Source organism: Heterodontus francisci, chromosome 44 (assembly GCF_036365525.1).
Source record: "Heterodontus francisci isolate sHetFra1 chromosome 44, sHetFra1.hap1, whole genome shotgun sequence".
Classification (NCBI taxonomy): Eukaryota; Metazoa; Chordata; class Chondrichthyes; order Heterodontiformes; family Heterodontidae; genus Heterodontus; species Heterodontus francisci.
In genome coordinates, this window is record NC_090414.1 from 26514416 (window position 1) to 26528262 (window position 13847).

The 13847-nt window shown below is 42.0% G+C and overlaps 1 protein-coding gene and 1 long non-coding RNA gene across 15 annotated transcripts in view; one reads left to right on the forward strand and one right to left on the reverse strand.

The window, feature by feature from the left end:
- Window positions 1-13847, forward strand: part of LOC137355913 (transcriptional-regulating factor 1-like) — a 216766-nt gene that overhangs the window by 27550 nt on the left and 175369 nt on the right. For 3 of the 13 annotated variants that reach the window (XM_068021539.1, XM_068021555.1, XM_068021556.1), the window contains exon 1: window positions 7060-7192. The exons of 9 other annotated variants lie outside the window; for them this stretch is intronic. The gene's annotated coding sequence lies outside the window, so the exon portion shown is untranslated. Of the gene's footprint in view, window positions 1-7059; window positions 7193-13847 lie in introns of those variants that run through there. One more of the 13 variants, XM_068021559.1, reaches the window with a different exon arrangement.
- Window positions 1-13847, reverse strand: part of LOC137355914 (uncharacterized) — a 182121-nt gene that overhangs the window by 10743 nt on the left and 157531 nt on the right. The gene's annotated exons all lie outside the window — the stretch shown is intronic.

Consider the following 13847-nt stretch of genomic DNA (forward strand, 5'->3'; position numbering starts at 1 on the left):
GGAGGAGAGAGAGGTGAAGAGCACTGGGGACTTGTATACATCAGGTCATGAAGAAGAGGAGGATCTTCTTTATATAGTACCTTACACAACCTCAGGATATCCTTTACAGCTAAAGAAGTATCAAGCACCTTGAGATGTTTTACTGTGTTAAAGGCACTTATAAATGCAAGTTTTGTTGTTGTGTATAGCTACTAAAGTATTTTTGAAGTGTAGTCACTGTTGTCATGTAGGATGCGCAGCAGGCAATTTGTGCACAGCAAGATCCCATAAACAGCAATGCGATAATGACCAGATGATCTGTTTATTGATATTAAATGAGGGATAAATGTTGGCCTGGGGACAGGACACATCATTTTTATTGTCATTGTACAAAAATGATGCAAAAATGCATTTCCACAAACTAGGAACGGCTGTTTGCAAGGGTGAACGCATAATGCAGTAAGTTAAAGTCCTGCCTTCTCCTTTTCGGGGTTTGGGTTAAAATTCTGATCAGAGGAATGTTTCCTTTGTTGGCTGAAATCTCGATCCCGATCCTATGGTCTTGTCGCACAAACTTTGCCCTAATTTTGCACCAATCAACACGAAGTTGGGAATTACCAGTCAGTGGGGCTGACCGCGAGATGAAAAGGTGAAACTCTCCTCGCAAAATAGGCCGGAAAAGAATAACTGGTGCGAATGTCAGGTTGAAGGCAGAGGAGGATTGTTTTCACACTCGCCTTATCTCAAAGTAATTCTTTTTCTATTTGCTCTCGGGATGTGGGTGAAACTCGCAAGGTTGAATTTGTTGCTGCGAAGGTAGTGGTGGGCCTCTGTCTCGATTGTTCGCATGCATCAGTGCACAAAGAGTCAACCGCAATGTGTGGACAAGAGTTACATCTAGGCCACAGCGTAGGGGCATGACATGCTCCCTTCTCCAAAAGACATCAGTGAAGCAATTGGTCCATCATTTATATGGATATTTACTTTCCTAATGCTGGTCCGTAGATTGAAAGCGCTGCCTGAAAGGGCGGTGGAAGCAGATTCAGAAGTAACGTTCAAAAGGGAATTGGATAAATACTTGAAAAGAAAAAAATCGCAGGGCTATGGGGAAAGAGCAGGGGGAATGTCACAGGCTTAACACAATTAATCTGAATTACTGAGCTTGTTTCCTAAATCACAAACTCTAATTTACCTATATAGGTCAGTCACGTTTATAGCCTGTAATCTAGCCTTTGATATGGACCATACCCTCTGTGAGCTTCCCTTGGCCATTATCAACATTCAATCTATAGTGAAGAAACTATATAGACATGGTTCAGCAGGTCCTGAGACAAGGACTATTGGGAAAGAGCAGTACGACTAATTGGATATTTCTTTCAAAGAGTCAGCACAGACATGATGAGCCGAATGGCCTCCTTCTGTGCTGTAAGATTCTATAGTGTGAACTGGAGCCGTGTGGGACTGTTTACATGTAGTTTTAGTCCAAACTATCCAGCTGACTGTTAATGGACTTGGTTGCACAAACAATCTGTACACAGACCCCACCGCTAACTTCTCAGTAATGAAAGTGGCCTTGGGAGTACTACCCACATCCCGCGAGCAAACTAAAATAAAGAATGCATCTTTTCTAATCTCCAGGATTGGTGTTGTCCTTTCCTTCTCCATTCTTTGCCCTCCCGCTTGCTCTCGGACCCCAGTGAGTGGCCTTGTTTCTGCTGTACTCATTAGCTAAGATTCCTTTGACTGATGACACTGGCTAACATCCTGTCCAGTGTAGCACAGTCACCTTTGCAGTCTGGTTTTACATGGAGTCTTTCACCCTTCTTCTGAACCACTGAACATCTCACCAGCTATGGCAGCCATCACTGGCAAAGCTGGTTTCCTAACAGACTTGCTCGATCACTTAAGGTCAATCACGTTGGGTGTGGAACTGGAGTCATGGGTAGGGCCAGACTGGGTAAGGATGGAAGGTTTCCTCTCATAAAGGTTTTTAAGGCAATCTGACAGTTTCATGGTTAGTTTTACTGATCTTAGAACCTGATTTTCTTCAGAACTGCCCTGTTGGGATTTCTGGCGAAGGCCCCTGCATTACTGGCCAAGGCCCCTGGGTAACTGGCCAAGGCCCCTCGGTTACTGGCCAAGGCCCCTGCGTTACTGGCCAAGGCCCCTGCGTTACTGGCCAAGGCCCCTCGGTTACTGGCCAAGGCCCCTGGGTAACTGGCCAAGGCCCCTCGGTTACTGGCCAAGGCCCCTGCGTTACTGGCCAAGGCCCCTGCGTTACTGGCCAAGGCCCCTCGGTTACTGGCCAAGGCCCCTGCATTACTGGCCAAGGCCCCTGGGTTACTGGCCAAGGCCCCTGGGTTACTATTACATTAACCACATCACCATCACAACCCTATTTGATGCTCAAGTTCAAAGATCACTATCTCACTAGGCAGTGAGGGTAGAGGTCAGTGAGGGTAAGGGGCAATGAGGGAGAGGGATGTGAAGGTGGGGCAGTGAGGGGGTGGGGCAGAAAGAGGGAGGGCAGCGAAGGTGGCCAGTGAGGGCTGGGGCAGTGAAGGTGGGGTAGTGAGGGGGTGTGAAGGTGGGGCAGTTGAGGCAGTGAGGGAGGAGAGCAATGGGGGAGCAGTGAGGGGGAGAGCAGTGAGGGGGAGATTAGTGAGGGAGAGAGCAGTGAGGGGGAGAGCAATGAGGGGGAGAGCAATGAGGGGGAAAGCAGTGAGGGGGAGAGCAATGAGGGGGAGAGCAATGAGGGGGAGATTAGTGAGGGAGAGAGCAGTGAAAGGGAGAGCGATGAAAGGAGAGCAATGAGGGGGAGAACAGTGAGGGGCAGGGCAGTGAGGGGGAGAGCAGTGAGGGGAAGAGCAATGAGGGTGAGAGCAATGAGGGGAGAGCAGTGAGGGGGGAGAGCAATGAGGGGCAGAGCAGTGAGGGGCAGAGCAGTGAGGGGCAGAGCAGTGAGGGGGAGAGCAGTGAGGGGAAGAGCAATGAGGGGGAGAGCAATGAGGGGAGAGCAGTGAGGGGGGAGAACAGTGAGGGGCAGAGCAGTGAGGGGCAGAGCAGTGAGGGGGAGAGTGATGAGGGGGAGAGCGATGGGGGGAGAACAATGAGGGGCAGAGCAATGAGGGGGAGAGCAGTGAGGGGAGAGCGATGAGGGGGAGAGCAATGAGGGGGAGAGCAATGAGGGGGAGAGCAATGAGGGGGAGAGCAGTGAGTGGGAGTGCAGTGAGGGGGAGAGCAGTGAAGGGGTGGGGCAGATGCAGTGGGGTAGTGAAGGTGGTGGGGTTGGTAAGGGGGTGTGGGGCCGTTCTGATCAGCACTCAGTAAGCCAAGTGTATGGTGTAAAAGTGAGTAGGTGTCAGCCTTCACTCTGACCACTGTACAACCAGTTCACCAACAGAATGCCATGCTAGGGTGAAGGTTTTAGTAAATCACACATATTTGCATATCTTTGTCCCACAGACATTGAATCATTCATTTAGTGATACAAACTGAACATACAGATCACTGAGCAAAGGCCGAGATTTATACCAAACGCATCTGATTTAAAAGTCATCGTAGAGTTGACTGCGTCTTGACTGAAGATATTTTAGAAATCATTTTTATTTTTGGAACAGGAATTTTTACTTAATTGTGATATTTGAAACACTACAGAGAAAAGTTTAATCGCGATTGTGTACAATGGGAGTGAATGAGAAGGTTTTGAGCCATTGGGATTGTGTACAGTAGCAGTGAATGGGATGGGGTTTGATCCATTGGGATTGTGTACAATGGGAATGAATGAGAAGGTTTTGAGCCATTGGGATTGTGTACAGTAGCAGTGAATGGGATGGGGTTTGATCCATTGGGATTGTGTACAATGGGAATGAATGGGAAGATTTTGAGCCATTGGGATGATGTACAATGGGAGTGAATGGAAAGGTTTTGAGCCATTGGGATGATGTACAATGGGAGTGAATGGAAAGGTTTTGAGCCATTGGGATGATGTACAATGGGAGTGAATGGAAAGGTTTTGAGCCATTGGGATTGTGTACAGTAGCAGTGAATGGGATGGGGTTTGATCCATTGGGATTGTGTACAATGGGAATGAATGGGAAGATTTTGAGCCATTGGGATGATGTACAATGGGAGTGAATGGAAAGGTTTTGAGCCATTGGGATTGTGTACAGTAGCAGTGAATGGGATGGGGTTTGATCCATTGGGATTGTGCACAATGGGAATGAATGGGAAGGTTTTGAGCCATTGGGATTGTGTACAGTAGCAGTGAATGGGATGGGGTTTGATCCATTGGGATTGTGTACAATGGGAATGAATGGGAAGATTTTGAGCCATTGGGATGATGTACAATGGGAGTGAATGGAAAGGTTTTGAGCCATTGGGATGATGTACAATGGGAGTGAATGGAAAGGTTTTGAGCCATTGGGATGATGTACAATGGGAGTGAATGGAAAGGTTTTGAGCCATTGGGATTGTGTACAGTAGCAGTGAATGGGATGGGGTTTGATCCATTGGGATTGTGCACAATGGGAATGAATGGGAAGGTTTTGAGCCATTGGGATGATGTACAATGGGAGTGAATGGAAAGGTTTTGAGCCATTGGGATTGTGTACAGTAGCAGTGAATGGGATGGGGTTTGATCCATTGGGATTGTGTACAATGGGAATGAATGGGAAGATTTTGATCCATTGGGATGATGTACAATGGGAGTGAATGGAAAGGTTTTGAGCCATTGGGATTGTGTACAGTAGCAGTGAATGGGATGGGGTTTCATCCATTGGGATTGTGTACAATGGGAGTGAATGAAAAGAGACATGGTACATTGGCACTGTATACAATGGGAGTGAATGGGTAGGGATTTGATCCATTAATCTTCTTTGCTGGAGTTGTTTTGTGTTCATCTGCAGTAATTGTTAACAGAAAACATAGAAAAGTTTATGGCACAGAAGGAGGCCATTCGGCCCATCGTGTCTGTGTCTTCAATAAGTCTCTGTTTCTTGTTAGAAGGTGTAAATCTCACTAATTCTAAAGATTAGGGTGAGGGATTATTAGAACCAATCAATGGAAAATGATAAGGATGTAATATATACAGATTACAATTGAGGTTTCTGCGTCTGAATGTAGCATAATGCAAGCTGCAGCGTCACAGGAAGTCATGCCAGAATTTAGTTAATCGTCTGGTCGAAGAAAAACCATTGCAAGTTTCACAGATATTCTCAAAATATTAATACCTTTTATTAAGATTACTCAATATTATTTTCATATTGCACTTCTAAAATATCTGGTGTTTCAAATAATTCCAAGTTTGCTTTTTTTTAACCAGAGGACAGTCCCAAATTTCCCTTCCAATTCTGTGACACAAATTGCTTTAGTGTCGATGCCTCGTTTTTAACCAAAACTACAGATTGAAATTGACATATTACAGATCAAAACTTTTAATAATTCTCATTTTTGATACATTAATGATTTGTGCTTGTTTTAAATTAGCATTTCTACTTTAATTTTCAGAGTCCTAACGTCTTGTAAAAGAGTTAGTTGAAAAGTTGAGAAGTTTTGTTAAATTTATATCGAACTTTGGTTAGACCACACTTGGAGCACTGTGAACAGTTCCGGTCTCCAGATTATTAAAAGAATATTAGGGCACTGGAGAAGGTGCAAAAGAGATGCACAAGAATGGTGCTAGAACTGAGAGGTTATACCTATGAGGAAAGATTGAACAGGCTGGGGCTCTTTTCTCTAGAAAAGAGAAGACTAAGGGGTGACCCGATAGAGGTCTTTAAAATTATGAAGAGATTTAATACCGTAGACGTAGAGATGTTTCCACTTGTGGAGGAGACCAGAACTAGGCGCCATGGATATAAGACAGTCACTAATAAATGCAATCAGGAATTCGGAAGAATATTCTTTACCCAGAGAGTGGGGAGAATGTGGAACTCGCTACCACAGGGAGTGGTTGAGGTGAATAGTATCGATACATTTAAGGGGAAGCTGGATAAACACATGAGGGAGAAAGGAATAGAAGGACATATTGATAGGGTGAGATGAAGAGGGGTGGGAGGAGGCTTGTGTGCAGCATAACACTGGCATGAAGCAGATGGGCCGAATGGCCTGTTGCTGTGCTGTACTTTCTGTAGCACACTGCATATATGGCCGTGAAACATAATAAAAATGAAAATAAAATAAAACAGCTCCCACTACGACCGGGCAGCCTCAGATTTCCCGCAAGCTTGTTAGGTCCCATGAGACCCACGGTTGATTACAGAGAAGGCCACAGCTTTGAGTCTCACTTGAGAAAAAAAATTGGTGTGGCTTCCAAAAAAACACACAGGAAAATGTAGGCTGCTTCTTGGGTTTTTGTTTCTCCTTTTATATTTCTTAGGCTGTTCTTATCTCTTGCAGAGTGAATAGATTTGAATATATGCATTTCAGTCTCGGGTAAGCGAGTCGAGGAACAGGTTAGAGAGCTGCAGTTGCAGTGAAATAATTAACCTTTCCAGGAAATGTCTCCTTTCATTTTCCTGGGTTTATTATTTCTCATCTTTATTAGAGCAGCATTATTACCCAGAGGTTTGCACCTGCTTTGATTCGAGAAATGGTTTGAATGTGAGATGTGATCGCAAGAGCCAAATATGCAGGGAGAGAGGAGGAAGGGGGTAGAGGAGGGGAGAGAGAAGGTGGAGAGCGGGAGGAGCAGGAGATCAGCAAAGGGGAGGGGGAGAAAAGGAGAGGAAGGGAAGAGAAGACGGGAAGGGGGAAAAAATGAGGGGAGAGAAGGGGGGGATCATTGGAGGGGAGAGGAAGAGAAAGAAGGGGAGAGAAAGAAGGGGAGAGAAGGAGGGGGAGAGAAGGAGGGGGAGAGAAGGAGGGGGAGAGAAGGAGGGGGAGAGAAGGAGGGGGAGAGAAGGAGGGGGAGGGAAGGAGGGGGAGAGAAGGAGTGGGAGAGAGAGGAAGGGGGAGATCAGAGGAGGGGAGTCAAAGAGAAGGGGGATGGGAGGGGAAGTGGCATCCATTGGCTCACCGAATAGAATGTAAATGTAGAATTGCTGCTGTGAGGTCAGGCCCAGAGATTCTGAAACCAGCCTTGTGACTGAACTTCTGGCCGAGTCACTGGGATGCCGGAGGAGGAGAGGATCCAGAGTTACTGAGAGAAGCCAACAGGTTGGATGGATTGGTTTCTTTTCTCCTCCCTTCCCCCATCTCTTGATTATCCCAAGTGAGTACAGTATCGATTTGTCATTTATAAAAGCATGATCATTTAAAAAAATAATTAGCATTCAGTTACGTGGAGAGACTGGAGAAGTTGGGATCCTTCTCCTTACAGCAGAGAAGGTTAAGGGGAGATTTATCAGGAGGGGTTTTGATGGAGTAAATAAGGAGAAACTGTTTCCAGTAGCAGGAGGGTCGGTAACCAGAGAGACACAGATTGAAGATAATTGGTAAAAGAACCAGAGGGGGAGATGGGGAGAATTTGTTTTATGCAGTGAGTTGTTGTGATCTGGAACGCGCTGCCTGAAAGGACGGTGGAAGCAGATTCAATAGTAACTTTCAAAAGGGAATTGGATAAATACTTGAAAAGCAGAAATTTACAGAACTGTGGGGGAAAGAGCAGGGAGGAGTGGGACTGATTGGACAAATCTTTCAAAGAGATATCACAGATACGATGGGACGAATGGCCTCCTTTGTGCTGTAATATACTATGAATGCAAAGATTAACCAAACAATTCAGGATCAGCGCGGGTCAAGTTTTCGTTTGAGCTGGGGGTGGGGTGGGGAGTTAAAACCCTAAGAATTTATTTGACAATTACGAATATTCCAAGATCGAAGAACATTTACAAAAGAATAATTAAAACCATATTTTGAACAAATATATTTAAAAAGTGATGAATAATATTTTGCCTTCTGGGCTGGGAGGAGGATGGAGTTAATTGCTGTGGGAGAGTGCGAGTGATAAACACTACTGATAGCGTTTCTGATTCTCACCATTAAGGATGACGGTGCTTTAGAACTCTGGCAGTCTGCTGTTCCAATCCAGACAACAGGAAGATAGAAAACCAAGAGGCGTTGAGACAGACACACCACAAATATATACAATTATTATTTATAAAAGGGGAACTGTTTAAAATGTTAAAACAATTTGATAGGGTAGATAGAGAGAAATTATTTCCTCTGGTGGTGGGGGGTGGGGGGTGAGGTCCAGAACAAGGAGGCAGAACCTTAAAATTAGAGTCAGGCCGTTCAGGGGTGATGTGCGGAAGCACTTCTTCACACAAAGGGGAGCAGAAATCTGGAACTCTCTCCCCAGTTACAAAACTCAATTGGTGTTTTCCAGGCTGAGATTGATAGATTTTTGTTGGGATAGGGCATCAAAGAATATGCAGCAAAGGCTGGTAAATGGAGTTAAGATACAGATCAGCCATGAATGGTGGAACAGGACCAAGGGGCTGAGTGGGCTCCTCCTGTTCTGATTTTCATAAATAATGTTCAAGTTAATTACAGCTGGATTATTAAGTTTATCACTTGACAAATATTTCCTCGTGAGCCTTTAATTATTTGTTACACAACAGTGAATATAAGTGTCTCCTAACAGGAATGATCATTGTAACACTGACCTCAGAGACTGCATCAGAAAACAGTGATTGGATTTTCATTATTCCAAATGACTAGAGTCCTTAAAACATGCCTAAAATTCAAGCCAAATACTATCTGGAACCTGAGCTTTTGCGACACAATACTGCACATTTACTGCATGGGATGGGGGAAGCGTTGCGAATCAGAGAAATCATACAGCACAGGAGGAGGCAATTCGACCCATCAAGCCTGTGCTGGCTCTTTGAAAGTTCTATCCAATCAGCCCCACTTCCCCCCTGCTCTTTCCCCCATAGCCCTGCAAATTTGTCCTTTTCAAGTATTTATCCAATTCCCTTTTGAAAGTTTCTATTGAATCTGCTTCCACCACCCTTTCAGGCAGCGCGTTCCAGATCACAACAACTCACTGTGTAAAAAAAATTCTCCTCATCTCCCCCTCTGCTTCTTTTATCAATTATCTTAAATCCACGTCCTTTGGTTATCAACCCTCCACCAATGGTAACAGTTTCTCCTGATTTACTCTAACAAAATCCTTCATGACTTGCAAACGCATCTATTAAATTTTCCCTCAATCTTCTCTGAGGAGAATAATAAAGCTTCTCTATTAGCTTCTCTAATGCTTTAGTTTATCTAGATTTATTTATATTTAGTTAATTAGTTTATGAATTAGTTCTGGTTTTTAGCTCCAAAGCAGGTCATTCTTGTTAATTAGAATGCTTAGTGACTTTTTCCACAGCTGCAACAAATGTGCAGATTAATTTCTCTTGTGCAGATCAGACTGAAATCAAACTCACCGTGGTTGAGAGGGGTGAATAGTCACAGGTTTGAGAGTGAAGATCAATTCAACCCTGTTACTGTTGAAAAGAAGTTGAAAGGAAGACCTACACCTGATTGAAGGAACCAGTGTCTGATTTTCCTCACCCCACAGATAATAACCACTCATCTATTGGGCAGCCATTCTATTTTCCAGAGCTGTTTTTGTAAAAACATAAGCACAGCCAAGGATAAGAAAAGGGCCACACCCAACCTAACTGTGTTTTGAACTAATGTTGCCCATGTATACTAGGGAAGCCATGGCTCAATGGGTATCACACTCCTGCCTCAGAATAATAAAGTTGTGGGTTCAAGTCCCACTCCAGAAACTTCAGTACAAAATCAGGGCTGGGGCAATACAGAGAGAACACTGTACTGACAGAAGGGCAATACTGTGGGAGTGCTGACTGTTGGAAGGGCACCACTGAGAGAACAATGCACTGTATTGTCAGGGGGCAGTAGTGAGGAAGTGCTGTTGGAGGGGCAGTACAGAGGAAACAATGTACTGTAGGAAAGGCAGTACTGAGAGGACACTGCACTGTTGGAGAGGCATCACTAACTGAGTGCTACACTGTTGGAGATGCCATAGTGCAGGTGAACTGTTAACTGTGAAGCTGTCTGTGCTCTTGTATAAAAGATGAAGAAAGACCCCACAACTACCATTGGAAGAAGAGCAAGGGAGTTGTCCGAGGGTCAATATTTATTCCTCAACCAACATCACTAAAACATATTGCTGTTTATGGAATCTTGCTGTGTGCAGAATTGGCTGTCGCATTTCCAACATTACATCACTGACTGCACTTTGAAAGTACATAATTGGCTATAAAGTGCTTGGGAACGTCCGAAGATTGTGCAATAATAATTAAAGTTCGACGAACTGAATCTCTTTTGCTCCATCCCTTTGCTGTGCAGGCTGATCGAAAGACGCAGCACCCTGTGAGTAAAGATACTCTTTCTAACATCTGCTATTTATTTACTCACCGCTAATTTATATGCATCACCTCTGGACTCAAAAGACTGACTTACTTTGGAGCGATATCCCAGGAGGCCCGACCCACACCAGTTAATATTTTATAATATTCAGTGATATCCAGGTGTCCCTTACCGACACCAGTTAATATTTTATAATATTCAGTGATATCCCAGGACGCACTACCCACACCAGTTAATATTTTATAATATTCAGTGATATCCGGGTGTCCCTTACCGACACCAGTTAATATTTTATAATATTCAGTGATATCCAGGTGTCCCTTACCGACACCAGTTAATATTTTATAATATTCTGTGATATCCCAGGACGCCCTACCCACACCAGTTAATATTTTATAATATTCAGTGATATCCCAGGATGCCCTACCCACACCAGTTAATATTTTATAATATTCAGAGATATCCCAGGATGCCCTACCCACACCAGTTAATATTTTATAATATTCAGTGATATCGTGTGTCCCTTACCTACACCAGTTAATATTTTATAATATTCAGTGATATCCAGGTGTCCCTTACCGACACCAGTTAATATTTTATAATATTCAGTGATATCCCAGGATGCCCTACCCACACCAGTTAATATTTTATAATATTCAGTGATATTGTGTGTCCCTTACCGACACCAGTTAATATTTTATAATATTCAGTGATATCGTGTGTCCCTTACCTACACCAGTTAATATTTTATAATATTCAGTGATATCCCAGGATGCCCTACCCACACCAGTTAATATTTTATAATATTCAGTGATATCGTGTGTCCCTTACCCACACCAGTTAATATTTTATAATATTCAGTGATATCGTGTGTCCCTTACCTACACCAGATAATATTTTATAATATTCAGTGATATCAGGGTGTCCCTTACCGACACCAGTTAATATTTTATAATATTCAGTGATATCGTGTGTCCCTTACCTGCACCATTTAATATTTTATAATATTCAGTGATATCAGGGTGTCCCTTACCGACACCAGTTAATATTTTATAATATTCAGTGATATCCCAGGATGCCCTACCCACACCAGTTAATATTTTATAATATTCAGTGATATCCGGGTGTCCCTTACCTACACCAGTTAATATTTTATAATATTCAGTGATATCCGGGTGTCCCTTACCAACACCAGATAATATTTTATAATATTCAGTCATATCCGGGTGTCCCTTACCTACACCAGTTAATATTTTATAATATTCAGTGATATCAGGGTGTCCCTTACCTACACCAGATAATATTTTATAATATTCAGTCATATCCGGGTGTCCCTTACCTACAGCAGTTAATATTTTCTAATATTCAGTGATATCCGGGTGTCCCTTACCTACACCAGATAATATTTTATAATATTCAGTCATATCCGGGAGTCCCTTACCTACACCAGTTAATATTTTATAATATTCAGTGATATCAGGGTGTCTCTTCCCTGCACCACTTAATATTTTATAATATTCAGTGATAACAGGGTGTCCCTTACCGACACCAGTTAATATTTTATAATATTCAGTGATATCCGGGTGCCTCTTACCTAAACCAGTTAATATTTTATAATATTCAGTGATATCTGGGTGCCTCTTAACTACACCAGTTAATATTTTCTAATATTCAGTGATAACTGGGTGTCCCTTACCTACACCAGTTAATATTTTATAATATTCAGTGATATCGTCTGTCCCTTACCTACACCAGTTAATATTTTATAATATTCAGTGATATCGTGTGTCCCTGACCTACACCAGTTATAATTTTATAATATTCAGTGATATCCGGGTGCCTCTTACCTAAACCAGTTAATATTTTATAATATTCAGTGATATCGTCTGTCCCTTACCTACACCAGATAATATTTTATAATATTCAGTGATAACAGGGAGTCCCTTACCTACACCAGTTAATATTTTATAATATTCAGTGATAACAGGTTGTCCCTTACCTACACCAGTTAATATTTTCTAATATTCAGTGATAACAGGTTGTCCCTTACCTAAACCAGTTAATATTTTATAATATTCAGTGATAACAGGTTGTCCCTTACCTACACCAGTTAATATTTTGTAATATTCAGTGATAACAGGTTGTCCCTTACCTACACCATTTAATATTTTATAATATTCAGTGATATCCGGGTGTCCCTTACCAATACCATTTAATATTTTATAATATTCAGTGAACACAGGGTGTCCCTGACATACAACAGTTAATATTTTAAAATATTCAGTGATATCCGGGTGTCCCTTACCTACACCAGTTAATATTTTATAATATTCAGTGATAACAGGGTGTCCCTTACCTGTACCACTTAATATTTTACAATATTCAGTGATATCTGATTGCCGCTTAGCTACGCCAGTTAATATTTTATAATATTCAGTGATATCCGATTGCCTCTTATCGACACCAGTTAATATTTTAGAATATTCAGTGATATCAGGGTGTCCCTTACCTGTACCACTTAATATTTTACAATATTCAGTGATATCTGATTGCCGCTTAGCTACGCCAGTTAATATTTGAGAATATTCAGTGATAACAGGTTGTCCCTTACCAACACCAGTTAATATTTTATAATATTCAGTGATAACAGGGTGTCCCTTACCTACACCAGTTAATATTTTATAATATTCAGTGATAACAGGTTGTCCCTGACCGACCCCAGTTAATATTTTATAATATTCAGTGATAACAGGGTGTCTCTTACCTACACCAGTTAATATTTTATAATATTCAGTGAAAGCAGGGTGTCCCTTACCAACACCAGTTAATATTTTATAATATTCGGTGATAACAGGGTGTCCCTTATCTACAACAGTTAATATTTTATAATATTCAGTGATAACAGGGTGTCCCTTATCTACAACAGTTAATATTTTACAATATTCAGTGATATCTGATTGCCGCTTAGCTACGCCAGTTAATATTTTATAATATTCAGTGATATCCGGGTGTCCCTTAACTACACCAGTTAATATTTTCTAATATTCAGTGATAACAGGTTGTCCCTTACCTAAACCAGTTAATATTTTCTAATATTCAGTGATAACAGGTTGTCCCTTACCTAAACCAGTTAATATTTTCTAATATTCAGTGATAACAGGTTGTCCCTTACCGACACCATTTAATATTTTATACTATTCAGTGATATCCGGGTGTCCCTGACCTACACCATTTAATATTTTATAATATTCAGTGATATCAGGGTCCCTTACCTACACCAGTTAATATTTTATAATATTCAGTGATATCAGGGTGTCCCTTACCTACACCAGTTAATATATTATAATATTCAGTGATATCAGGGTGTCCCTTACCGACACCATTTAATATATTATAATATTCAGTGATATCCGGGTGTCCCTGACCTACACCATTTAATATTTTATAATATTCAGTGATATCAGGGTCCCTTACCTACACCAGTTAATATTTTATAATATTCAGTGATATCAGGGTGTCCCTTACCTACACCAGTT